Genomic DNA, 24051 nt, shown 5'->3' on the forward strand with positions numbered 1-24051 from the left:
GTTCCTGCTGTTCTCTCCTTCCCTTTTTCCTTTCTTCAAATCTGGTATCACCCCTCATGTCTGTTTCTGCAGTCACAAAACTCTGCCTTCTTCCACCATTGTCACTGTGATAACAGAACAGAACTACCTCGAGACCAATGATGGTTGATAAATTAAGATAGTTAAACTCAGGCCATTTACCACTGTCTGCTTTAGAAAGTGGCTCCTTAAGCAGACAACAATGTGATTAGTGGTCTGCTTAGTTAATTGACTTCCATTGGGGAAAAAGAAGGAGTGGGCTGTCTCGCTTCCTCTTCCATCTCTGCTTGAGACTCCAGAATGCTGAGTCACAATGACAAGGCAGAAATACAGCCAGGGCAGAGCCTGAGTCATTCCATACTGTAGTAGAACCAACAGGAGGTTATGACAGGAATAAGCAGGGGTGCTAATTTCACTGGTGACATTTATTTTTGTCCCCTCCCCAGTTTTATCATTGGAATGTGATACAAAACGAGGCAACGGTGTGCTTTAGAACCATGCGGATGCCTCCGAGCAGTCGGGTAGGCTGTTTGCTGTGTTTATTCGACCAAAAAAATATATAAATATATATGTCCCCTCCACATCTAAAACCAATGTTGCGCCCCTTGTAAAAATAGTGGGAGGGAGCAATTGGGAGAGAGGGGAAGGGGGAAAGAGTACAGACTAAAAACACTGTGTCACCCTTCAGAACTTAAATAGAAAGAGTTATGTAATGGTTAATCATTTACATTATTACTTACTGTTTATAACTTTGTGCAGCTGGTCACATGATGGACCCTGTCAAGACTTTAACAACTTAACACAGGTTCTCGGTTTTGAACATTACAGAAAAGAATTGCATTAAAAAAATGAAGACAATTCTATGTCATTTTCATTTTTAATGCTATGTTCGCATTATATGCTCACCCTAAATGATCCTTTAAGCATGACATCATTTAGTCAACAGGTGATGTCACTTTTCGCAAAAAAAAAAGGAATGCCAAGTATGTCACAGCCCTTTTTATAACACCAGTTTAAGCATAAGTCTACTGCCACTCCCAACACTCTGAAGAAGCTTTGTCTCATTGTCTCCAAAACTTTGTTTGCGCTCATAATGAAAACATTACATTATAAACTGAGGTTCAGGGCACATACTTGAAGGATTATCTATGTTGAAGACCCTTACCCCCATTTGAAGCAGCTTCATAATTGTTCATCAAACACTGCACCTAGATAGTAGCTATGACAAACTGATAGATAGAGCCTGTTTTGGCTTACATTTTAGGAGAAAGGGTGTCCTGTCCTCAAACAATTGGAGTAGAGGTACTACCTTACATACTAGGCCAGGAAAGATCAGGGGCTGGCTGGGTGGCTGCTGGGGGGAGGAGCTTCCCCATCAATGTAATGTTATTCAATGTGATCTAAAAGGCTAAACTGATCCTAAATTGGCACTCTTACTCTGAGAAGCTTGATGCATACTGCCCCAGAAGACCTAAGTAGTATTCGATTACCCATTCTAACATACAGTATACTACATACATACTGCATACTATATACTATTAGTTCATAGGGCTCCCGAGTGGCGCAGTGGTCTAGGGCTCCCGAGTGGCGCAGCAGTCTAAGGCACCGCATCCCAGTGCAAGCGGCATCACTTTAGTACCTGGTTTGAATCCAGGCTGTATCACATCTGGCTGTGATTGGCCCAGCGTCGTCCGGGTTTGGCTGGAGTAGGCCGAATTTGTTCTTAACTGACTTGCCTAGTTAAATAAAGTTACATTTGAGTATACTGTAAAAGAACTGTAAACTTCTAGATGAGCTTACTAGCGCTTCACCTGTCTACCGGAAGCTGATGGTGTTGCTATGCAACGTCTTCCTAGCTTGTTAGCTAATAAATAACTAATTATTAGCTAGACATCGTACGATTTCGGGTGTGTTTGTAAATTAAATCTGGAGTGCCAGAGCACGCTCTCGGCGTTCGTAAATTCAGAGCGTTGTCAGATTGTCCTTTCGTAAATTTAAAGCGTTTCGCCCTCGGAGCGTTCAGAGCCCGCTCTGGCTGAGGAGTAGGGTTGATCCGAGCATTTAGACCTCACAACGGCACCCAAGCTAACTGGCTAACTTTGGCTAGCTTGCTAGCTACTTCCAGTGTCCATTGAGAACGCACAATGACTATACCACTTAACTAATCCTGATGTATTAATAGCCAACTAACTTTACGCTAACATACTGGTACATACTGCTGTAATGATATGCTATGCGGTTCGTAAGGATAGCGTAGCTAAAAAATTGTCAGCCAACATCAGACATAACGTGTAACGTAACTTATTTGAAAAGTCATTACACCTCTCAACATTTTCTTAACTCTTGTCAAAACAAGTAAATTCATCCACTCTCGTAATAAACAAAGTAACAATTTTTAAACAGATGAGGTCGAGGCAAGTGCATTTACTCCACCCACAATCTGTCCGCGTGAGATATAACCGTTTTTGTGAGGAGGTATATAACAGTGTCAAATTACTTGCGGATTTTGATCATATAGAAGTTTCGTAATGTTTAAGATTTAACAAATGTACTAATATATGTGGATGCACGTGGCATTCCAGAAACTTTGAGAAAAAAATTACGTCCAGTTCTGCGTGTCGTTCACACCTGTGCCTTCCCTCTCATTGGCTAGAATGGTTCCACCTGATCTTGCCTGTCTCCAATCGTTGAGCACATGTATTTCCATTGTTAGATGGGTCACTCGGCTCTCTTCTCAATATAATTACATATCTTTGCTTTAGGTCAGGGGTGTCAAAGTCAAATGGACGGAGGGCCAAATAAAAAATTTAGCTACAAGCCGAGGGCCGGACTGTTCGAATGTTCATTGAAAATTTTTAAATGACGCATATAGTCTAGTGAACCTAATTGAACCTACTGAAAACCTAACAAATATATTCCAATATGATCAGATAAATAAAGCAATATTTTCTTATGGCTCTGTCAGTAATCTTTAATTTTCAACAGACACAAAAGACAAATTTCCTTTATATAAAAATCCCCATAACATGAACATTAAATGAAAGAAACCGGTATTCAAGGCACCATCAGTAGCCTATATTTTCTATTTTAGCAAAAGTGGGCTAAATTTACTTCAAAGAAAAAAACAATAATAGCAATTTTCTATCATCCACTCAACTGAAATATTTTTAAAATATAATTGGATTGAAATACAATAAAATAAAGTGCAAAAATCTATTAATCAAAAACAACACTTTGTTTAAGGAGAAGTAACATGCAGTGAAAACAAATATTAAACTTTAACTTTTAAACTTGAACTGAGTAAAAACTCTAAATATGTGATTGCACAGTAATGTTCACTTGTTTGAGGTTGAGGGTGATACTTGGTGGTGTCCCATCTTTTCCACAAGTTCATCAATGTTCGGGGTAAGGCTCTGAGCTGAGGAAATCCTCAGAATTGAGTGGAGGTGTTCAGCAGTAAGTCGACTTCTGTGTGATGTTTTGTTCAAGTTCATCAAAGAAAACAGTTGTTCACACAGGTATGTGCTGCCAAACATAGACAACGTTTGAGCAGCCTGGATGCGCAGCTGGGGCATTGTGTCGGGAGGAAACGGGCGAACTCCGCAGCACCCACTGCCGCATATTTTGCCCTCAGTGCATCATTGCATTGGAGGTCAATCAACTCCATTTGGAGGTTTGGTGGTGAGCTTTCCACGTCAACAGCAAATGGGTTACCGAGCAGTTCCAACCTGCTTTTTTGTGCTTCAAAGTCAGCAAATCGGCGTCGAAAGTCAGCGGCAAGCATACCTATTTTATCAGCCAACTGTGCGCTCGGGAACGCACTGGTAGAGAGCTTCTCTTTCATGGTCTGGCAGCTGGGAAAGTGGCTCAAATTTTCTTTCCGCATCTGCGTCTCCCACAGAGTCAGTTTGGTTTTAAATGCCTTCACTGTACTGTACATATCAGAGATGACACGATCCCGACCCTGCAGCTGCAAGTTCATTGCATTCAGATGACTCGTAATGTCACACAGAAAAGCCATTTCACACAGAAACATTTCGTCTCGGAGTTGTGTTGTGTCTTTCCCTTTGCTGTCCAAGAACAGACAAATCTCCTCCACGAAGCTCGAAACATCTTTGAAGCACCTTTCCCTGGCTTAGCCATCGCACCTCTGTGTGATAAGGCAAATCACCATGCTCCGTTTCTAACTCCGTCAGAAATGCCTTGAACTGGCGGTGATTCAAACCTTTGGCTCTGATAAAGTTAACTGTGCGCGTGATGATGCTCATTACATGCTCCATTTTCAAGGCTTTACCGCACAACGCTTCCTGGTGTATGATACAATGATAAGCTGTCAGCTCACCTGTCGCGTTTTCCTCTTGCATCTTTTCCCGTATCTTCGCCACCAGTCCGCTCCTGTGTCCACACATCGCAGGTGCTCCGTCGGTTGTCAAACCCACGAGTTTTTCCCAAGGCAGCTCCATCTCATTTACACATCTTGACACCTCTTCATACAAATCATGCCCCGTAGTTGTGCCATGCATAGGACGTAAAGCCAAAAACTCCTCTGTCACGCTTAGGCTGGAGTCCACTCCGCGGATGAAAATTGACAACTGGGCAATGTCAGAAATGTCGGTGCTCTCATCCACAGCCAAGGAATATGCAATGAAATCTTTTCCCTTTTTCACAAGCTGCTCTTTTAGATTGATGGACAACTGGTCTACTCTCTCGGCAATGGTGTTTCTGCTCAGACTCACATTTAAAAAGAGTTGCCTTTTTTCTGGGCAAACTTCGTCACAAACTTTAATCATGCAGTTTTTGATGAAATCCCCTCCGTAAATGGCCGGGCTGATTTAGCGATCTCTTCTGCCAAAATAAAACTGGCCTTGACAGCAGCCTGGCCTTGTGATTTGGCTTTTTGAACAGAGCCTGTCGAGATTTGAGGCCTCGTTTTAATTCCTCTGCCTTTTGTAGCCTTTGTTCCATGTCCATATTCTTGTTTTTGTCCGCGTGTTTCGTTTCATAATGTCGTCTCAGATTATACTCTTTCAGTACCGCCACACTTTCTCCACACAGAAGACACACAGGTTTTCCAGCTACCTCCGTGAACAAATACTCCGACTCCCACCTTGTTTGAAACCCCGGTTCTCAGTGTCCACCTTCCGTTTTGCCATTTTTGATGGGTATCTGAAAGTTAATTTTACTGTGATGCTGACAACTGCTGTGCCAATAAATATTGAAATGAAGCAGCCTACTGCTCGGTGCGTCACCGTTGCATTGTGGGAAATGTAGTATTGGTGCGTGTAAAAGATCTGCGGGCTGCCGGCTTGCTGCGGTCTGCGGGCGGTTCTAATAATAAATCAAGATCATCCCAGGGGCCGTAAAACCTTCTCGCGGGCCGGATGTGGCCCGCGGGCCTTGACTCTGACATATGTGGTATAGTGGTTAGTACTCTGCGTTGTGGTCGCAGCAACCCCGGTTCGAATACGGGTCACGGCACTGCAATGTAACTATAGAAGTTTTTTTAACGAGTTAAGACTTACTATGCTGTTTCAGACGTTTTTACAATTTTTAAGCTCGAGAGCCAAATGAGAAATGCAGTGTCCTCGAACGACCAACATTATGAAGAAATAGTGTATGATTCTGAATATTTACTCATATCTCGTGACCCACCTATGACATGTTAATAACCGCTTTGGCTCCCAAATCATAGTTTAAGAATCCATGTCAGAGGTTCTTGAGTTTATTCATCTCGAGACCCAAATGAAAAATGTACTGTCCTCGAATGACCATAATTAAGAAGAAATAGTATGTGATTACAATTGATTACTGATATCTCGCTACCCACCTCTCACCAGTGTTGCCAACTTAGCGACTTTATATTTAGTGAGTATTCAGAAAAAAGACAAGAATCGACAGAAGAAAGTTCAATTTTAGTTCTAAACATACTTAGGGTGTTTTTACTCACTTTTGTCTCTCCCGCGACGTTATTCCTCTCTCCTACAGCGTCAATCACAATTACATCCACTTGGCCAATTATGAAAATTATGTGATGACGTCATTTAGCGACTTCTAGCTACTTTTAGGACCACCAATAGCTACTTTCCTTAGTGAGGATTTGGCAACACTACCTCTCACATGCTCAGGCCCACTTTGCGTCCCGAAACGTAGCTTAAGAAACCCTGTTGCTAGACAATTGAAGTTGTCTGTATTGTTTCCAATATTAGTAAAAGACATCTCTTTTGTGATGCGATTTTGCTACACAGAGATGTGGGTTAAATTAATGAGACTGGTTTGATTCAAATAGGTGTGGGTGTTCACATCTGCAACATATATGACTTTTATGGGTGCTGTGGCTTAGTTGGTTAAAGTGCCTGTCTAGTAAACAGGAGATCCTGAGTTCAAATCTCAGCAGTACCTTTTATTGTTCACATTGGTGGAGAAGGTCAGAGGGGAGGGCACTCAGGTTTTCTCACCAATGGGTTTAGAGAATTAGAGATGACGTGAGGAGGATGCAATTGAGATATTCCAATGTCACGGAAAAAGGGCACTTTTCGAATGAGAAAAAACCTACCGACTGTGTAAAGCTCCACTGTTTCTTCAGTTTATTCATTATCGAGACCAAAATGAAAAGAGTTTAGCCAGCTTGTGCACATCACTTTCACAGCCTATGTAGGCTTTACAAAGCCAGCTCTTGAAGCCAGCCGTGATCGTATAGTGGTTAGTACTCTGCGTTGTGGTCGCAGCAACCCCGGTTCGAATCCGGGTCACGGCACTGCAATGTAATTTTAGAAGTTTTTTTTTTTTTAACGAGTTAAGACTTACTATGCTGTTTCAGACGTTTTTACAATTTTTAAGCTCGAGAGCCAAATGAGAAATGCAGTGTCCTCGAACGACCAACATTATGAAGAAATAGTGTATGATTCTGAATGTTTACTCATATCTCGTGACCCACCTATGACATGTTAATAACCGCTTTGGCTCCCAAATCATAGTTTAAGAATCCATGTCAGAGGTTCTTGAGTTTATTCATCTCGAGACCCAAATGAAAAATGTACTGTCCTCGAATGACCATAATTAAGAAGAAATAGTATGTGATTACAATTGATTACTGATATCTCGCTACCCACCTCTCACCAGTGTTGCCAACTTAGCGACTTTGTCGCTATATTTAGTGAGTATTCAGAAAAAAGACAAGAATCGACAGAAGAAAGTTCAATTTTAGTTCTAAACATACTTAGGGTGTTTTTACTCACTTTTTGTCTCTCCCGCGACGTTATTCCTCTCTCCTACAGCGTCAATCACAATTACATCCACTTGGCCAATTATGAAAATTATGTGATGACGTCATTTAGCGACTTCTAGCTACTTTTAGGACCACCAATAGCTACTTTCCTTAGTGAGGATTTGGCAACACTACCTCTCACATGCTCAGGCCCACTTTGCGTCCCGAAACGTAGCTTAAGAAACCCTGTTGCTAGACAATTGAAGTTGTCTGTATTGTTTCCAATATTAGTAAAAGACATCTCTTTTGTGATGCGATTTTGCTACACAGAGATGTGGGTTAAATTAATGAGACTGGTTTGATTCAAATAGGTGTGGGTGTTCACATCTGCAACATATATGACTTTTATGGGTGCTGTGGCTTAGTTGGTTAAAGTGCCTGTCTAGTAAACAGGAGATCCTGAGTTCAAATCTCAGCAGTACCTTTTTATTGTTCACATTGGTGGAGAAGGTCAGAGGGGAGGGCACTCAGGTTTTCTCACCAATGGGTTTAGAGAATTAGAGATGACGTGAGGAGGATGCAATTGAGATATTCCAATGTCACGGAAAAAGGGCACTTTTCGAATGAGAAAAAACCTACCGACTGTGTAAAGCTCCACTGTTTCTTCAGTTTATTCATTATCGAGACCAAAATGAAAAGAGTTTAGCCAGCTTGTGCACATCACTTTCACAGCCTATGTAGGCTTTACAAAGCCAGCTCTTGAAGCCAGCCGTGATCGTATAGTGGTTAGTACTCTGCGTTGTGGTCGCAGCAACCCCGGTTCGAATCCGGGTCACGGCACTGCAATGTAATTTTAGAAGTTTTTTTTTTTAACGAGTTAAGACTTACTATGCTGTTTCAGACGTTTTTACAATTTTTAAGCTCGAGAGCCAAATGAGAAATGCAGTGTCCTCGAACGACCAACATTATGAAGAAATAGTGTATGATTCTGAATGTTTACTCATATCTCGTGACCCACCTATGACATGTTAATAACCGCTTTGGCTCCCAAATCATAGTTTAAGAATCCATGTCAGAGGTTCTTGAGTTTATTCATCTCGAGACCCAAATGAAAAATGTACTGTCCTCGAATGACCATAATTAAGAAGAAATAGTATGTGATTACAATTGATTACTGATATCTCGCTACCCACCTCTCACCAGTGTTGCCAACTTAGCGACTTTGTCGCTATATTTAGTGAGTATTCAGAAAAAAGACAAGAATCGACAGAAGAAAGTTCAATTTTAGTTCTAAACATACTTAGGGTGTTTTTACTCACTTTTTGTCTCTCCCGCGACGTTATTCCTCTCTCCTACAGCGTCAATCACAATTACATCCACTTGGCCAATTATGAAAATTATGTGATGACGTCATTTAGCGACTTCTAGCTACTTTTAGGACCACCAATAGCTACTTTCCTTAGTGAGGATTTGGCAACACTACCTCTCACATGCTCAGGCCCACTTTGCGTCCCGAAACGTAGCTTAAGAAACCCTGTTGCTAGACAATTGAAGTTGTCTGTATTGTTTCCAATATTAGTAAAAGACATCTCTTTTGTGATGCGATTTTGCTACACAGAGATGTGGGTTAAATTAATGAGACTGGTTTGATTCAAATAGGTGTGGGTGTTCACATCTGCAACATATATGACTTTTATGGGTGCTGTGGCTTAGTTGGTTAAAGTGCCTGTCTAGTAAACAGGAGATCCTGAGTTCAAATCTCAGCAGTACCTTTTTATTGTTCACATTGGTGGAGAAGGTCAGAGGGGAGGGCACTCAGGTTTTCTCACCAATGGGTTTAGAGAATTAGAGATGACGTGAGGAGGATGCAATTGAGATATTCCAATGTCACGGAAAAAGGGCACTTTTCGAATGAGAAAAAACCTACCGACTGTGTAAAGCTCCACTGTTTCTTCAGTTTATTCATTATCGAGACCAAAATGAAAAGAGTTTAGCCAGCTTGTGCACATCACTTTCACAGCCTATGTAGGCTTTACAAAGCCAGCTCTTGAAGCCAGCCGTGATCGTATAGTGGTTAGTACTCTGCGTTGTGGTCGCAGCAACCCCGGTTCGAATCCGGGTCACGGCACTGCAATGTAATTTTAGAAGTTTTTTTTAACGAGTTAAGACTTACTATGCTGTTTCAGACGTTTTTACAATTTTTAAGCTCGAGAGCCAAATGAGAAATGCAGTGTCCTCGAACGACCAACATTATGAAGAAATAGTGTATGATTCTGAATGTTTACTCATATCTCGTGACCCACCTATGACATGTTAATAACCGCTTTGGCTCCCAAATCATAGTTTAAGAATCCATGTCAGAGGTTCTTGAGTTTATTCATCTCGAGACCCAAATGAAAAATGTACTGTCCTCGAATGACCATAATTAAGAAGAAATAGTATGTGATTACATTTGATTACTGATATCTCGCTACCCACCTCTCACCAGTGTTGCCAACTTAGCGACTTTGTCGCTATATTTAGTGAGTATTCAGAAAAAAGACAAGAATTGACAGAAGAAATTTCAATTTTAGTTCTAAACATACTTAGGGTGTTTTTTACTCACTTTTTGTCTCTCCCGCGACGTTATTCCTCTCTCCTACAGCGTCAATCACAATTACATCCACTTGGCCAATTATGAAAATTATGTGATGACGTCATTTAGCGACTTCTAGCTACTTTTAGGACCACCAATAGCTACTTTCCTTAGTGAGGATTTGGCAACACTACCTCTCACATGCTCAGGCCCACTTTGCGTCCCGAAACGTAGCTTAAGAAACCCTGTTGCTAGACAATTGAAGTTGTCTGTATTGTTTCCAATATTAGTAAAAGACATCTCTTTTGTGATGCGATTTTGCTACACAGAGATGTGGGTTAAATTAATGAGACTGGTTTGATTCAAATAGGTGTGGGTGTTCACATCTGCAACATATATGACTTTTATGGGTGCTGTGGCTTAGTTGGTTAAAGTGCCTGTCTAGTAAACAGGAGATCCTGAGTTCAAATCTCAGCAGTACCTTTTTATTGTTCACATTGGTGGAGAAGGTCAGAGGGGAGGGCACTCAGGTTTTCTCACCAATGGGTTTAGAGAATTAGAGATGACGTGAGGAGGATGCAATTGAGATATTCCAATGTCACGGAAAAAGGGCACTTTTCGAATGAGAAAAAACCTACCGACTGTGTAAAGCTCCACTGTTTCTTCAGTTTATTCATTATCGAGACCAAAATGAAAAGAGTTTAGCCAGCTTGTGCACATCACTTTCACAGCCTATGTAGGCTTTACAAAGCCAGCTCTTGAAGCCAGCCGTGATCGTATAGTGGTTAGTACTCTGCGTTGTGGTCGCAGCAACCCCGGTTCGAATCCGGGTCACGGCACTGCAATGTAATTTTAGAAGTTTTTTTTTAACGAGTTAAGACTTACTATGCTGTTTCAGACGTTTTTACAATTTTTAAGCTCGAGAGCCAAATGAGAAATGCAGTGTCCTCGAACGACCAACATTATGAAGAAATAGTGTATGATTCTGAATGTTTACTCATATCTCGTGACCCACCTATGACATGTTAATAACCGCTTTGGCTCCCAAATCATAGTTTAAGAATCCATGTCAGAGGTTCTTGAGTTTATTCATCTCGAGACCCAAATGAAAAATGTACTGTCCTCGAATGACCATAATTAAGAAGAAATAGTATGTGATTACAATTGATTACTGATATCTCGCTACCCACCTCTCACCAGTGTTGCCAACTTAGCGACTTTGTCGCTATATTTAGTGAGTATTCAGAAAAAAGACAAGAATCGACAGAAGAAAGTTCAATTTTAGTTCTAAACATACTTAGGGTGTTTTTACTCACTTTTTGTCTCTCCCGCGACGTTATTCCTCTCTCCTACAGCGTCAATCACAATTACATCCACTTGGCCAATTATGAAAATTATGTGATGACGTCATTTAGCGACTTCTAGCTACTTTTAGGACCACCAATAGCTACTTTCCTTAGTGAGGATTTGGCAACACTACCTCTCACATGCTCAGGCCCACTTTGCGTCCCGAAACGTAGCTTAAGAAACCCTGTTGCTAGACAATTGAAGTTGTCTGTATTGTTTCCAATATTAGTAAAAGACATCTCTTTTGTGATGCGATTTTGCTACACAGAGATGTGGGTTAAATTAATGAGACTGGTTTGATTCAAATAGGTGTGGGTGTTCACATCTGCAACATATATGACTTTTATGGGTGCTGTGGCTTAGTTGGTTAAAGTGCCTGTCTAGTAAACAGGAGATCCTGAGTTCAAATCTCAGCAGTACCTTTTTATTGTTCACATTGGTGGAGAAGGTCAGAGGGGAGGGCACTCAGGTTTTCTCACCAATGGGTTTAGAGAATTAGAGATGACGTGAGGAGGATGCAATTGAGATATTCCAATGTCACGGAAAAAGGGCACTTTTCGAATGAGAAAAAACCTACCGACTGTGTAAAGCTCCACTGTTTCTTCAGTTTATTCATTATCGAGACCAAAATGAAAAGAGTTTAGCCAGCTTGTGCACATCACTTTCACAGCCTATGTAGGCTTTACAAAGCCAGCTCTTGAAGCCAGCCGTGATCGTATAGTGGTTAGTACTCTGCGTTGTGGTCGCAGCAACCCCGGTTCGAATCCGGGTCACGGCACTGCAATGTAATTTTAGAAGTTTTTTTTTTTAACGAGTTAAGACTTACTATGCTGTTTCAGACGTTTTTACAATTTTTAAGCTCGAGAGCCAAATGAGAAATGCAGTGTCCTCGAACGACCAACATTATGAAGAAATAGTGTATGATTCTGAATGTTTACTCATATCTCGTGACCCACCTATGACATGTTAATAACCGCTTTGGCTCCCAAATCATAGTTTAAGAATCCATGTCAGAGGTTCTTGAGTTTATTCATCTCGAGACCCAAATGAAAAATGTACTGTCCTCGAATGACCATAATTAAGAAGAAATAGTATGTGATTACAATTGATTACTGATATCTCGCTACCCACCTCTCACCAGTGTTGCCAACTTAGCGACTTTGTCGCTATATTTAGTGAGTATTCAGAAAAAAGACAAGAATCGACAGAAGAAAGTTCAATTTTAGTTCTAAACATACTTAGGGTGTTTTTTACTCACTTTTTGTCTCTCCCGCGACGTTATTCCTCTCTCCTACAGCGTCAATCACAATTACATCCACTTGGCCAATTATGAAAATTATGTGATGACGTCATTTAGCGACTTCTAGCTACTTTTAGGACCACCAATAGCTACTTTCCTTAGTGAGGATTTGGCAACACTACCTCTCACATGCTCAGGCCCACTTTGCGTCCCGAAACGTAGCTTAAGAAACCCTGTTGCTAGACAATTGAAGTTGTCTGTATTGTTTCCAATATTAGTAAAAGACATCTCTTTTGTGATGCGATTTTGCTACACAGAGATGTGGGTTAAATTAATGAGACTGGTTTGATTCAAATAGGTGTGGGTGTTCACATCTGCAACATATATGACTTTTATGGGTGCTGTGGCTTAGTTGGTTAAAGTGCCTGTCTAGTAAACAGGAGATCCTGAGTTCAAATCTCAGCAGTACCTTTTTATTGTTCACATTGGTGGAGAAGGTCAGAGGGGAGGGCACTCAGGTTTTCTCACCAATGGGTTTAGAGAATTAGAGATGACGTGAGGAGGATGCAATTGAGATATTCCAATGTCACGGAAAAAGGGCACTTTTCGAATGAGAAAAAACCTACCGACTGTGTAAAGCTCCACTGTTTCTTCAGTTTATTCATTATCGAGACCAAAATGAAAAGAGTTTAGCCAGCTTGTGCACATCACTTTCACAGCCTATGTAGGCTTTACAAAGCCAGCTCTTGAAGCCAGCCGTGATCGTATAGTGGTTAGTACTCTGCGTTGTGGTCGCAGCAACCCCGGTTCGAATCCGGGTCACGGCACTGCAATGTAATTTTAGAAGTTTTTTTTTTTAACGAGTTAAGACTTACTATGCTGTTTCAGACGTTTTTACAATTTTTAAGCTCGAGAGCCAAATGAGAAATGCAGTGTCCTCGAACGACCAACATTATGAAGAAATAGTGTATGATTCTGAATGTTTACTCATATCTCGTGACCCACCTATGACATGTTAATAACCGCTTTGGCTCCCAAATCATAGTTTAAGAATCCATGTCAGAGGTTCTTGAGTTTATTCATCTCGAGACCCAAATGAAAAATGTACTGTCCTCGAATGACCATAATTAAGAAGAAATAGTATGTGATTACAATTGATTACTGATATCTCGCTACCCACCTCTCACCAGTGTTGCCAACTTAGCGACTTTGTCGCTATATTTAGTGAGTATTCAGAAAAAAGACAAGAATCGACAGAAGAAAGTTCAATTTTAGTTCTAAACATACTTAGGGTGTTTTTACTCACTTTTTGTCTCTCCCGCGACGTTATTCCTCTCTCCTACAGCGTCAATCACAATTACATCCACTTGGCCAATTATGAAAATTATGTGATGACGTCATTTAGCGACTTATAGCTACTTTTAGGACCACCAATAGCTACTTTCCTTAGTGAGGATTTGGCAACACTACCTCTCACATGCTCAGGCCCACTTTGCGTCCCGAAACGTAGCTTAAGAAACCCTGTTGCTAGACAATTGAAGTTGTCTGTATTGTTTCCAATATTAGTAAAAGACATCTCTTTTGTGATGCGATTTTGCTACACAGAGATGTGGGTTAAATTAATGAGACTGGTTTGATTCAAATAGGTGTGGGTGTTCACATCTGCAACATATATGACTTTTATGGGTGCTGTGGCTTAGTTGGTTAAAGTGCCTGTCTAGTAAACAGGAGATCCTGAGTTCAAATCTCAGCAGTACCTTTTTATTGTTCACATTGGTGGAGAAGGTCAGAGGGGAGGGCACTCAGGTTTTCTCACCAATGGGTTTAGAGAATTAGAGATGACGTGAGGAGGATGCAATTGAGATATTCCAATGTCACGGAAAAAGGGCACTTTTCGAATGAGAAAAAACCTACCGACTGTGTAAAGCTCCACTGTTTCTTCAGTTTATTCATTATCGAGACCAAAATGAAAAGAGTTTAGCCAGCTTGTGCACATCACTTTCACAGCCTATGTAGGCTTTACAAAGCCAGCTCTTGAAGCCAGCCGTGATCGTATAGTGGTTAGTACTCTGCGTTGTGGTCGCAGCAACCCCGGTTCGAATCCGGGTCACGGCACTGCAATGTAATTTTAGAAGTTTTTTTTTTTTTAACGAGTTAAGACTTACTATGCTGTTTCAGACGTTTTTACAATTTTTAAGCTCGAGAGCCAAATGAGAAATGCAGTGTCCTCGAACGACCAACATTATGAAGAAATAGTGTATGATTCTGAATGTTTACTCATATCTCGTGACCCACCTATGACATGTTAATAACCGCTTTGGCTCCCAAATCATAGTTTAAGAATCCATGTCAGAGGTTCTTGAGTTTATTCATCTCGAGACCCAAATGAAAAATGTACTGTCCTCGAATGACCATAATTAAGAAGAAATAGTATGTGATTACAATTGATTACTGATATCTCGCTACCCACCTCTCACCAGTGTTGCCAACTTAGCGACTTTGTCGCTATATTTAGTGAGTATTCAGAAAAAAGACAAGAATCGACAGAAGAAAGTTCAATTTTAGTTCTAAACATACTTAGGGTGTTTTTTACTCACTTTTTGTCTCTCCCGCGACGTTATTCCTCTCTCCTACAGCGTCAATCACAATTACATCCACTTGGCCAATTATGAAAATTATGTGATGACGTCATTTAGCGACTTATAGCTACTTTTAGGACCACCAATAGCTACTTTCCTTAGTGAGGATTTGGCAACACTACCTCTCACATGCTCAGGCCCACTTTGCGTCCCGAAACGTAGCTTAAGAAACCCTGTTGCTAGACAATTGAAGTTGTCTGTATTGTTTCCAATATTAGTAAAAGACATCTCTTTTGTGATGCGATTTTGCTACACAGAGATGTGGGTTAAATTAATGAGACTGGTTTGATTCAAATAGGTGTGGGTGTTCACATCTGCAACATATATGACTTTTATGGGTGCTGTGGCTTAGTTGGTTAAAGTGCCTGTCTAGTAAACAGGAGATCCTGAGTTCAAATCTCAGCAGTACCTTTTTATTGTTCACATTGGTGGAGAAGGTCAGAGGGGAGGGCACTCAGGTTTTCTCACCAATGGGTTTAGAGAATTAGAGATGACGTGAGGAGGATGCAATTGAGATATTCCAATGTCACGGAAAAAGGGCACTTTTCGAATGAGAAAAAACCTACCGACTGTGTAAAGCTCCACTGTTTCTTCAGTTTATTCATTATCGAGACCAAAATGAAAAGAGTTTAGCCAGCTTGTGCACATCACTTTCACAGCCTATGTAGGCTTTACAAAGCCAGCTCTTGAAGCCAGCCGTGATCGTATAGTGGTTAGTACTCTGCGTTGTGGTCGCAGCAACCCCGGTTCGAATCCGGGTCACGGCACTGCAATGTAATTTTAGAAGTTTTTTTTTTTTTAACGAGTTAAGACTTACTATGCTGTTTCAGACGTTTTTACAATTTTTAAGCTCGAGAGCCAAATGAGAATGCAGTGTCCTCGAACGACCAACATTATGAAGAAATAGTGTATGATTCTGAATGTTTACTCATATCTCGTGACCCACCTATGACATGTTAATAACCGCTTTGGCTCCCAAATCATAGTTTAAGAATCCATGTCAGAGGTTCTTGAGTTTATTCATCTCGAGACCCAAATGAAAAATGTACTGTCCTCGAATGACCATAATTAAGAAGAAATAGTATGTGATTACAATTGATTACTGATATCTCGCTACCCACCTCTCACCAGTGTTGCCAACTTAGCGACTTTGTCGCTATATTTAGTGAGTATTCAGAAAAAAGACAAGAATCGACAGAAGAAAGTTCAATTTTAGTTCTAAACATACTTAGGGTGTTTTTACTCACTTTTTGTCTCTCCCGCGACGTTATTCCTCTCTCCTACAGCGTCAATCACAATTACATCCACTTGGCCAATTATGAAAATTATGTGATGACGTCATTTAGCGACTTATAGCTACTTTTAGGACCACCAATAGCTACTTTCCTTAGTGAGGATTTGGCAACACTACCTCTCACATGCTCAGGCCCACTTTGCGTCCCGAAACGTAGCTTAAGAAACCCTGTTGCTAGACAATTGAAGTTGTCTGTATTGTTTCCAATATTAGTAAAAGACATCTCTTTTGTGATGCGATTTTGCTACACAGAGATGTGGGTTAAATTAATGAGACTGGTTTGATTCAAATAGGTGTGGGTGTTCACATCTGCAACATATATGACTTTTATGGGTGCTGTGGCTTAGTTGGTTAAAGTGCCTGTCTAGTAAACAGGAGATCCTGAGTTCAAATCTCAGCAGTACCTTTTTATTGTTCACATTGGTGGAGAAGGTCAGAGGGGAGGGCACTCAGGTTTTCTCACCAATGGGTTTAGAGAATTAGAGATGACGTGAGGAGGATGCAATTGAGATATTCCAATGTCACGGAAAAAGGGCACTTTTCGAATGAGAAAAAACCTACCGACTGTGTAAGCTCCACTGTTTCTTCAGTTTATTCATTATCGAGACCAAAATGAAAAGAGTTTAGCCAGCTTGTGCACATCACTTTCACAGCCTATGTAGGCTTTACAAAGCCAGCTCTTGAAGCCAGCCGTGATCGTATAGTGGTTAGTACTCTGCGTTGTGGTCGCAGCAACCCCGGTTCGAATCCGGGTCACGGCACTGCAATGTAATTTTAGAAGTTTTTTTTTTTAACGAGTTAAGACTTACTATGCTGTTTCAGACGTTTTTACAATTTTTAAGCTCGAGAGCCAAATGAGAAATGCAGTGTCCTCGAACGACCAACATTATGAAGAAATAGTGTATGATTCTGAATGTTTACTCATATCTCGTGACCCACCTATGACATGTTAATAACCGCTTTGGCTCCCAAATCATAGTTTAAGAATCCATGTCAGAGGTTCTTGAGTTTATTCATCTCGAGACCCAAATGAAAAATGTACTGTCCTCGAATGACCATAATTAAGAAGAAATAGTATGTGATTACAATTGATTACTGATATCTCGCTACCCACCTCTCACCAGTGTTGCCAACTTAGCGACTTTGTCGCTATATTTAGTGAGTATTCAGAAAAAAGACAAGAATCGACAGAAGAAAGTTCAATTTTAGTTCTAAACATACTTAGGGTGTTTTTTACTCACTTTTTGTCTCTCCCGCGACGTTATTCCTCTCTCCTACAGCGTCAATCACAATTACATCCACTTGGCCAATTATGAAAATTATGTGATGACGTCATTTAGCGACTTATAGCTACTTTTAGGACCACCAATAGCTACTTTCCTTAGTGAGGATTTGGCAACACTACCTCTCACATGCTCAGGCCCACTTTGCGTCCCGAAACGTAGCTTAAGAAACCCTGTTGCTAGACAATTGAAGTTGTCTGTATTGTTTCCAATATTAGTAAAAGACATCTCTTTTGTGATGCGATTTTGCTACACAGAGATGTGGGTTAAATTAATGAGACTGGTTTGATTAAAAGGGTGTGGGTGTTCACATCTGCAACATATATGACTTTTATGGGTGCTGTGGCTTAGTTGGTTAAAGTGCCTGTCTAGTAAACAGGAGATCCTGAGTTCAAATCTCAGCAGTACCTTTTTATTGTTCACATTGGTGGAGAAGGTCAGAGGGGAGGGCACTCAGGTTTTCTCACCAATGGGTTTAGAGAATTAGAGATGACGTGAGGAGGATGCAATTGAGATATTCCAATGTCACGGAAAAAGGGCACTTTTCGAATGAGAAAAAACCTACCGACTGTGTAAAGCTCCACTGTTTCTTCAGTTTATTCATTATCGAGACCAAAATGAAAAGAGTTTAGCCAGCTTGTGCACATCACTTTCACAGCCTATGTAGGCTTTACAAAGCCAGCTCTTGAAGCCAGCCGTGATCGTATAGTGGTTAGTACTCTGCGTTGTGGTCGCAGCAACCCCGGTTCGAATCCGGGTCACGGCACTGCAATGTAATTTTAGAAGTTTTTAACGAGTTAAGACTTACTATGCTGTTTCAGACGTTTTTACAATTTTTAAGCTCGAGAGCCAAATGAGAAATGCAGTGTCCTCGAACGACCAACATTATGAAGAAATAGTGTATGATTCTGAATGTTTACTCATATCTCGTGACCCACCTATGACATGTTAATAACCGCTTTGGCTCCCAAATCATAGTTTAAGAATCCATGTCAGAGGTTCTTGAGTTTATTCATCTCGAGACCCAAATGAAAAATGTACTGTCCTCGAATGACCATAATTAAGAAGAAATAGTATGTGATTACAATTGATTACTGATATCTCGCTACCCACCTCTCACCAGTGTTGCCAACTTAGCGACTTTGTCGCTATATTTAGTGAGTATTCAGAAAAAAGACAAGAATCGACAGAAGAAAGTTCAATTTTAGTTCTAAACATACTTAGGGTGTTTTTACTCACTTTTTGTCTCTCCCGCGACGTTATTCCTCTCTCCTACAGCGTCAATCACAATTACATCCACTTGGCCAATTATGAAAATTATGTGATGACGTCATTTAGCGACTTATAGCTACTTTTAGGACCACCAATAGCTACTTTCCTTAGTGAGGATTTGGCAACACTACCTCTCACATGCTCAGGCCCACTTTGCGTCCCGAAACGTAGCTTAAGAAACCCTGTTGCTAGACAATTGAAGTTGTCTGTATTGTTTCCAATATTAGTAAAAGACATCTCTTTTGTGATGCGATTTTGCTACACAGAGATGTGGGTTAAATTAATGAGACTGGTTTGATTCAAATAGGTGTGGGTGTTCACATCTGCAACATATATGACTTTTATGGGTGCTGTGGCTTAGTTGGTTAAAGTGCCTGTCTAGTAAACAGGAGATCCTGAGTTCAAATCTCAGCAGTACCTTTTTATTGTTCACATTGGTGGAGAAGGTCAGAGGGGAGGGCACTCAGGTTTTCTCACCAATGGGTTTAGAGAATTAGAGATGACGTGAGGAGGATGCAATTGAGATATTCCAATGTCACGGAAAAAGGGCACTTTTCGAATGAGAAAAAACCTACCGACTGTGTAAAGCTCCACTGTTTCTTCAGTTTATTCATTATCGAGACCAAAATGAAAAGAGTTTAGCCAGCTTGTGCACATCACTTTCACAGCCTATGTAGGCTTTACAAAGCCAGCTCTTGAAGCCAGCCGTGATCGTATAGTGGTTAGTACTCTGCGTTGTGGTCGCAGCAACCCCGGTTCGAATCCGGGTCACGGCACTGCAATGTAATTTTAGAAGTTTTTTTTTTTAACGAGTTAAGACTTACTATGCTGTTTCAGACGTTTTTACAATTTTTAAGCTCGAGAGCCAAATGAGAAATGCAGTGTCCTCGAACGACCAACATTATGAAGAAATAGTGTATGATTCTGAATGTTTACTCATATCTCGTGACCCACCTATGACATGTTAATAACCGCTTTGGCTCCCAAATCATAGTTTAAGAATCCATGTCAGAGGTTCTTGAGTTTATTCATCTCGAGACCCAAATGAAAAATGTACTGTCCTCGAATGACCATAATTAAGAAGAAATAGTATGTGATTACAATTGATTACTGATATCTCGCTACCCACCTCTCACCAGTGTTGCCAACTTAGCGACTTTGTCGCTATATTTAGTGAGTATTCAGAAAAAAGACAAGAATCGACAGAAGAAAGTTCAATTTTAGTTCTAAACATACTTAGGGTGTTTTTTACTCACTTTTTGTCTCTCCCGCGACGTTATTCCTCTCTCCTACAGCGTCAATCACAATTACATCCACTTGGCCAATTATGAAAATTATGTGATGACGTCATTTAGCGACTTCTAGCTACTTTTAGGACCACCAATAGCTACTTTCCTTAGTGAGGATTTGGCAACACTACCTCTCACATGCTCAGGCCCACTTTGCGTCCCGAAACGTAGCTTAAGAAACCCTGTTGCTAGACAATTGAAGTTGTCTGTATTGTTTCCAATATTAGTAAAATTACATCTCTTTTGTGATGCGATTTTGCTACACAGAGATGTGGGTTAAATTAATGAGACTGGTTTGATTCAAATAGGTGTGGGTGTTCACATCTGCAACATATATGACTTTTATGGGTGCTGTGGCTTAGTTGGTTAAAGTGCCTGTCTAGTAAACAGGAGATCCTGAGTTCAAATCTCAGCAGTACCTTTTTATTGTTCACATTGGTGGAGAAGGTCAGAGGGGAGGGCACTCAGGTTTTCTCACCAATGGGTTTAGAGAATTAGAGATGACGTGAGGAGGATGCAATTGAGATATTCCAATGTCACGGAAAAAGGGCACTTTTCGAATGAGAAAAAACCTACCGACTGTGTAAAGCTCCACTGTTTCTTCAGTTTATTCATTATCGAGACCAAAATGAAAAGAGTTTAGCCAGCTTGTGCACATCACTTTCACAGCCTATGTAGGCTTTACAAAGCCAGCTCTTGAAGCCAGCCGTGATCGTATAGTGGTTAGTACTCTGCGTTGTGGTCGCAGCAACCCCGGTTCGAATCCGGGTCACGGCACTGCAATGTAATTTTAGAAGTTTTTTTTTTTAACGAGTTAAGACTTACTATGCTGTTTCAGACGTTTTTACAATTTTTAAGCTCGAGAGCCAAATGAGAAATGCAGTGTCCTCGAACGACCAACATTATGAAGAAATAGTGTATGATTCTGAATGTTTACTCATATCTCGTGACCCACCTATGACATGTTAATAACCGCTTTGGCTCCCAAATCATAGTTTAAGAATCCATGTCAGAGGTTCTTGAGTTTATTCATCTCGAGACCCAAATGAAAAATGTACTGTCCTCGAATGACCATAATTAAGAAGAAATAGTATGTGATTACAATTGATTACTGATATCTCGCTACCCACCTCTCACCAGTGTTGCCAACTTAGCGACTTTGTCGCTATATTTAGTGAGTATTCAGAAAAAAGACAAGAATCGACAGAAGAAAGTTCAATTTTAGTTCTAAACATACTTAGGGTGTTTTTTACTCACTTTTTGTCTCTCCCGCGACGTTATTCCTCTCTCCTACAGCGTCAATCACAATTACATCCACTTGGCCAATTATGAAAATTATGTGATGACGTCATTTAGCGACTTCTAGCTACTTTTAGGACCACCAATAGCTACTTTCCTTAGTGAGGATTTGGCAACACTACCTCTCACATGCTCAGGCCCACTTTGCGTCCCGAAACGTAGCTTAAGAAACCCTGTTGCTAGACAATTGAAGTTGTCTGTATTGTTTCCAATATTAGTAAAAGACATCTCTTTTGTGATGCGATTTTGCTACACAGAGATGTGGGTTAAATTAATGAGACTGGTTTGATTCAAATAGGTGTGGGTGTTCACATCTGCAACATATATGACTTTTATGGGTGCTGTGGCTTAGTTGGTTAAAGTGCCTGTCTAGTAAACAGGAGATCCTGAGTTCAAATCTCAGCAGTACCTTTTTATTGTTCACATTGGTGGAGAAGGTCAGAGGGGAGGGCACTCAGGTTTTCTCACCAATGGGTTTAGAGAATTAGAGATGACGTGAGGAGGATGCAATTGAGATATTCCAATGTCACGGAAAAAGGGCACTTTTCGAATGAGAAAAAACCTACCGACTGTGTAAAGCTCCACTGTTTCTTCAGTTTATTCATTATCGAGACCAAAATGAAAAGAGTTTAGCCAGCTTGTGCACATCACTTTCACAGCCTATGTAGGCTTTACAAAGCCAGCTCTTGAAGCCAGCCGTGATCGTATAGTGGTTAGTACTCTGCGTTGTGGTCGCAGCAACCCCGGTTCGAATCCGGGTCACGGCACTGCAATGTAATTTTAGAATTTTTTTTTTTTTTTTAACGAGTTAAGACTTACTATGCTGTTTCAGACGTTTTTACAATTTTTAAGCTCGAGAGCCAAATGAGAAATGCAGTGTCCTCGAACGACCAACATTATGAAGAAATAGTGTATGATTCTGAATGTTTACTCATATCTCGTGACCCACCTATGACATGTTAATAACCGCTTTGGCTCCCAAATCATAGTTTAAGAATCCATGTCAGAGGTTCTTGAGTTTATTCATCTCGAGACCCAAATGAAAAATGTACTGTCCTCGAATGACCATAATTAAGAAGAAATAGTATGTGATTACAATTGATTACTGATATCTCGCTACCCACCTCTCACCAGTGTTGCCAACTTAGCGACTTTGTCGCTATATTTAGTGAGTATTCAGAAAAAAGACAAGAATTGACAGAAGAAAGTTCAATTTTAGTTCTAAACATACTTAGGGTGTTTTTTACTCACTTTTTGTCTCTCCCGCGACGTTATTCCTCTCTCCTACAGCGTCAATCACAATTACATCCACTTGGCCAATTATGAAAATTATGTGATGACGTCATTTAGCGACTTCTAGCTACTTTTAGGACCACCAATAGCTACTTTCCTTAGTGAGGATTTGGCAACACTACCTCTCACATGCTCAGGCCCACTTTGCGTCCCGAAACGTAGCTTAAGAAACCCGGTTGCTAGACAATTGAAGTTGTCTGTATTGTTTCCAATATTAGTAAAAAGACATCTCTTTTGTGATGCGATTTTGCTACACAGAGATGTGGGTTAAATTAATGAGACTGGTTTGATTCAAATAGGTGTGGGTGTTCACATCTGCAACATATATGACTTTTATGGGTGCTGTGGCTTAGTTGGTTAAAGTGCCTGTCTAGTAAACAGGAGATCCTGAGTTCAAATCTCAGCAGTACCTTTTTATTGTTCACATTGGTGGAGAAGGTCAGAGGGGAGGGCACTCAGGTTTTCTCACCAATGGGTTTAGAGAATTAGAGATGACGTGAGGAGGATGCAATTGAGATATTCCAATGTCACGGAAAAAGGGCACTTTTCGAATGAGAAAAAACCTACCGACTGTGTAAAGCTCCACTGTTTCTTCAGTTTATTCATTATCGAGACCAAAATGAAAAGAGTTTAGCCAGCTTGTGCACATCACTTTCACAGCCTATGTAGGCTTTACAAAGCCAGCTCTTGAAGCCAGCCGTGATCGTATAGTGGTTAGTACTCTGCGTTGTGGTCGCAGCAACCCCGGTTCGAATCCGGGTCACGGCACTGCAATGTAATTTTAGAAGTTTTTTTTTTTAACGAGTTAAGACTTACTATGCTGTTTCAGACGTTTTTACAATTTTTAAGCTCGAGAGCCAAATGAGAAATGCAGTGTCCTCGAACGACCAACATTATGAAGAAATAGTGTATGATTCTGAATGTTTACTCATATCTCGTGACCCACCTATGACATGTTAATAACCGCTTTGGCTCCCAAATCATAGTTTAAGAATCCATGTCAGAGGTTCTTGAGTTTATTCATCTCGAGACCCAAATGAAAAATGTACTGTCCTCGAATGACCATAATTAAGAAGAAATAGTATGTGATTACAATTGATTACTGATATCTCGCTACCCACCTCTCACCAGTGTTGCCAACTTAGCGACTTTGTCGCTATATTTAGTGAGTATTCAGAAAAAAGACAAGAATCGACAGAAGAAAGTTCAATTTTAGTTCTAAACATACTTAGGGTGTTTTTACTCACTTTTTGTCTCTCCCGCGACGTTATTCCTCTCTCCTACAGCGTCAATCACAA

At 40.6% G+C, this 24051-nt stretch overlaps 28 non-coding genes across 28 annotated transcripts; all 28 read left to right on the forward strand.

Annotated features, from left to right (window-relative positions):
* The first annotated feature begins 6343 nt into the window (after positions 1-6343).
* Positions 6344-6417, forward strand: trnat-agu (transfer RNA threonine (anticodon AGU)). The gene has a single exon. It is a non-coding gene; the product is annotated as a tRNA-Thr (tRNA).
* A 283-nt stretch (positions 6418-6700) lies between these two features.
* On the forward strand, positions 6701-6772 carry trnah-gug (transfer RNA histidin (anticodon GUG)). Its single transcript has one exon. It is a non-coding gene; the product is annotated as a tRNA-His (tRNA).
* An 860-nt stretch (positions 6773-7632) lies between these two features.
* On the forward strand, positions 7633-7706 carry trnat-agu (transfer RNA threonine (anticodon AGU)). The gene has a single exon. It is a non-coding gene; the product is annotated as a tRNA-Thr (tRNA).
* Positions 7707-7990: 284 nt separating this feature from the next.
* trnah-gug (transfer RNA histidin (anticodon GUG)) lies at positions 7991-8062 on the forward strand. The gene has a single exon. It is a non-coding gene; the product is annotated as a tRNA-His (tRNA).
* Positions 8063-8920: 858 nt separating this feature from the next.
* Positions 8921-8994, forward strand: trnat-agu (transfer RNA threonine (anticodon AGU)). Its single transcript has one exon. It is a non-coding gene; the product is annotated as a tRNA-Thr (tRNA).
* Positions 8995-9278: 284 nt separating this feature from the next.
* trnah-gug (transfer RNA histidin (anticodon GUG)) lies at positions 9279-9350 on the forward strand. The gene has a single exon. It is a non-coding gene; the product is annotated as a tRNA-His (tRNA).
* An 856-nt stretch (positions 9351-10206) lies between these two features.
* Positions 10207-10280, forward strand: trnat-agu (transfer RNA threonine (anticodon AGU)). The gene has a single exon. It is a non-coding gene; the product is annotated as a tRNA-Thr (tRNA).
* Positions 10281-10564: 284 nt separating this feature from the next.
* On the forward strand, positions 10565-10636 carry trnah-gug (transfer RNA histidin (anticodon GUG)). The gene has a single exon. It is a non-coding gene; the product is annotated as a tRNA-His (tRNA).
* An 856-nt stretch (positions 10637-11492) lies between these two features.
* Positions 11493-11566, forward strand: trnat-agu (transfer RNA threonine (anticodon AGU)). The gene has a single exon. It is a non-coding gene; the product is annotated as a tRNA-Thr (tRNA).
* Positions 11567-11850: 284 nt separating this feature from the next.
* trnah-gug (transfer RNA histidin (anticodon GUG)) lies at positions 11851-11922 on the forward strand. The gene has a single exon. It is a non-coding gene; the product is annotated as a tRNA-His (tRNA).
* An 859-nt stretch (positions 11923-12781) lies between these two features.
* On the forward strand, positions 12782-12855 carry trnat-agu (transfer RNA threonine (anticodon AGU)). Its single transcript has one exon. It is a non-coding gene; the product is annotated as a tRNA-Thr (tRNA).
* Positions 12856-13139: 284 nt separating this feature from the next.
* On the forward strand, positions 13140-13211 carry trnah-gug (transfer RNA histidin (anticodon GUG)). Its single transcript has one exon. It is a non-coding gene; the product is annotated as a tRNA-His (tRNA).
* Positions 13212-14069: 858 nt separating this feature from the next.
* trnat-agu (transfer RNA threonine (anticodon AGU)) lies at positions 14070-14143 on the forward strand. Its single transcript has one exon. It is a non-coding gene; the product is annotated as a tRNA-Thr (tRNA).
* Positions 14144-14427: 284 nt separating this feature from the next.
* Positions 14428-14499, forward strand: trnah-gug (transfer RNA histidin (anticodon GUG)). The gene has a single exon. It is a non-coding gene; the product is annotated as a tRNA-His (tRNA).
* An 861-nt stretch (positions 14500-15360) lies between these two features.
* trnat-agu (transfer RNA threonine (anticodon AGU)) lies at positions 15361-15434 on the forward strand. The gene has a single exon. It is a non-coding gene; the product is annotated as a tRNA-Thr (tRNA).
* Positions 15435-15718: 284 nt separating this feature from the next.
* Positions 15719-15790, forward strand: trnah-gug (transfer RNA histidin (anticodon GUG)). Its single transcript has one exon. It is a non-coding gene; the product is annotated as a tRNA-His (tRNA).
* Positions 15791-16649: 859 nt separating this feature from the next.
* On the forward strand, positions 16650-16723 carry trnat-agu (transfer RNA threonine (anticodon AGU)). The gene has a single exon. It is a non-coding gene; the product is annotated as a tRNA-Thr (tRNA).
* A 283-nt stretch (positions 16724-17006) lies between these two features.
* Positions 17007-17078, forward strand: trnah-gug (transfer RNA histidin (anticodon GUG)). The gene has a single exon. It is a non-coding gene; the product is annotated as a tRNA-His (tRNA).
* Positions 17079-17936: 858 nt separating this feature from the next.
* On the forward strand, positions 17937-18010 carry trnat-agu (transfer RNA threonine (anticodon AGU)). The gene has a single exon. It is a non-coding gene; the product is annotated as a tRNA-Thr (tRNA).
* A 284-nt stretch (positions 18011-18294) lies between these two features.
* On the forward strand, positions 18295-18366 carry trnah-gug (transfer RNA histidin (anticodon GUG)). Its single transcript has one exon. It is a non-coding gene; the product is annotated as a tRNA-His (tRNA).
* Positions 18367-19218: 852 nt separating this feature from the next.
* On the forward strand, positions 19219-19292 carry trnat-agu (transfer RNA threonine (anticodon AGU)). Its single transcript has one exon. It is a non-coding gene; the product is annotated as a tRNA-Thr (tRNA).
* Positions 19293-19576: 284 nt separating this feature from the next.
* On the forward strand, positions 19577-19648 carry trnah-gug (transfer RNA histidin (anticodon GUG)). Its single transcript has one exon. It is a non-coding gene; the product is annotated as a tRNA-His (tRNA).
* Positions 19649-20508: 860 nt separating this feature from the next.
* On the forward strand, positions 20509-20582 carry trnat-agu (transfer RNA threonine (anticodon AGU)). The gene has a single exon. It is a non-coding gene; the product is annotated as a tRNA-Thr (tRNA).
* A 284-nt stretch (positions 20583-20866) lies between these two features.
* On the forward strand, positions 20867-20938 carry trnah-gug (transfer RNA histidin (anticodon GUG)). The gene has a single exon. It is a non-coding gene; the product is annotated as a tRNA-His (tRNA).
* Positions 20939-21797: 859 nt separating this feature from the next.
* On the forward strand, positions 21798-21871 carry trnat-agu (transfer RNA threonine (anticodon AGU)). Its single transcript has one exon. It is a non-coding gene; the product is annotated as a tRNA-Thr (tRNA).
* Positions 21872-22155: 284 nt separating this feature from the next.
* On the forward strand, positions 22156-22227 carry trnah-gug (transfer RNA histidin (anticodon GUG)). Its single transcript has one exon. It is a non-coding gene; the product is annotated as a tRNA-His (tRNA).
* Positions 22228-23091: 864 nt separating this feature from the next.
* On the forward strand, positions 23092-23165 carry trnat-agu (transfer RNA threonine (anticodon AGU)). The gene has a single exon. It is a non-coding gene; the product is annotated as a tRNA-Thr (tRNA).
* Positions 23166-23449: 284 nt separating this feature from the next.
* On the forward strand, positions 23450-23521 carry trnah-gug (transfer RNA histidin (anticodon GUG)). Its single transcript has one exon. It is a non-coding gene; the product is annotated as a tRNA-His (tRNA).
* The last annotated feature ends 530 nt before the right edge of the window (positions 23522-24051 follow it).

The sequence above is a fragment of the Oncorhynchus keta genome, unplaced genomic scaffold, assembly GCF_023373465.1.
Source record: "Oncorhynchus keta strain PuntledgeMale-10-30-2019 unplaced genomic scaffold, Oket_V2 Un_contig_4503_pilon_pilon, whole genome shotgun sequence".
In the NCBI taxonomy this organism is placed as follows: domain Eukaryota; kingdom Metazoa; phylum Chordata; class Actinopteri; order Salmoniformes; family Salmonidae; genus Oncorhynchus; species Oncorhynchus keta.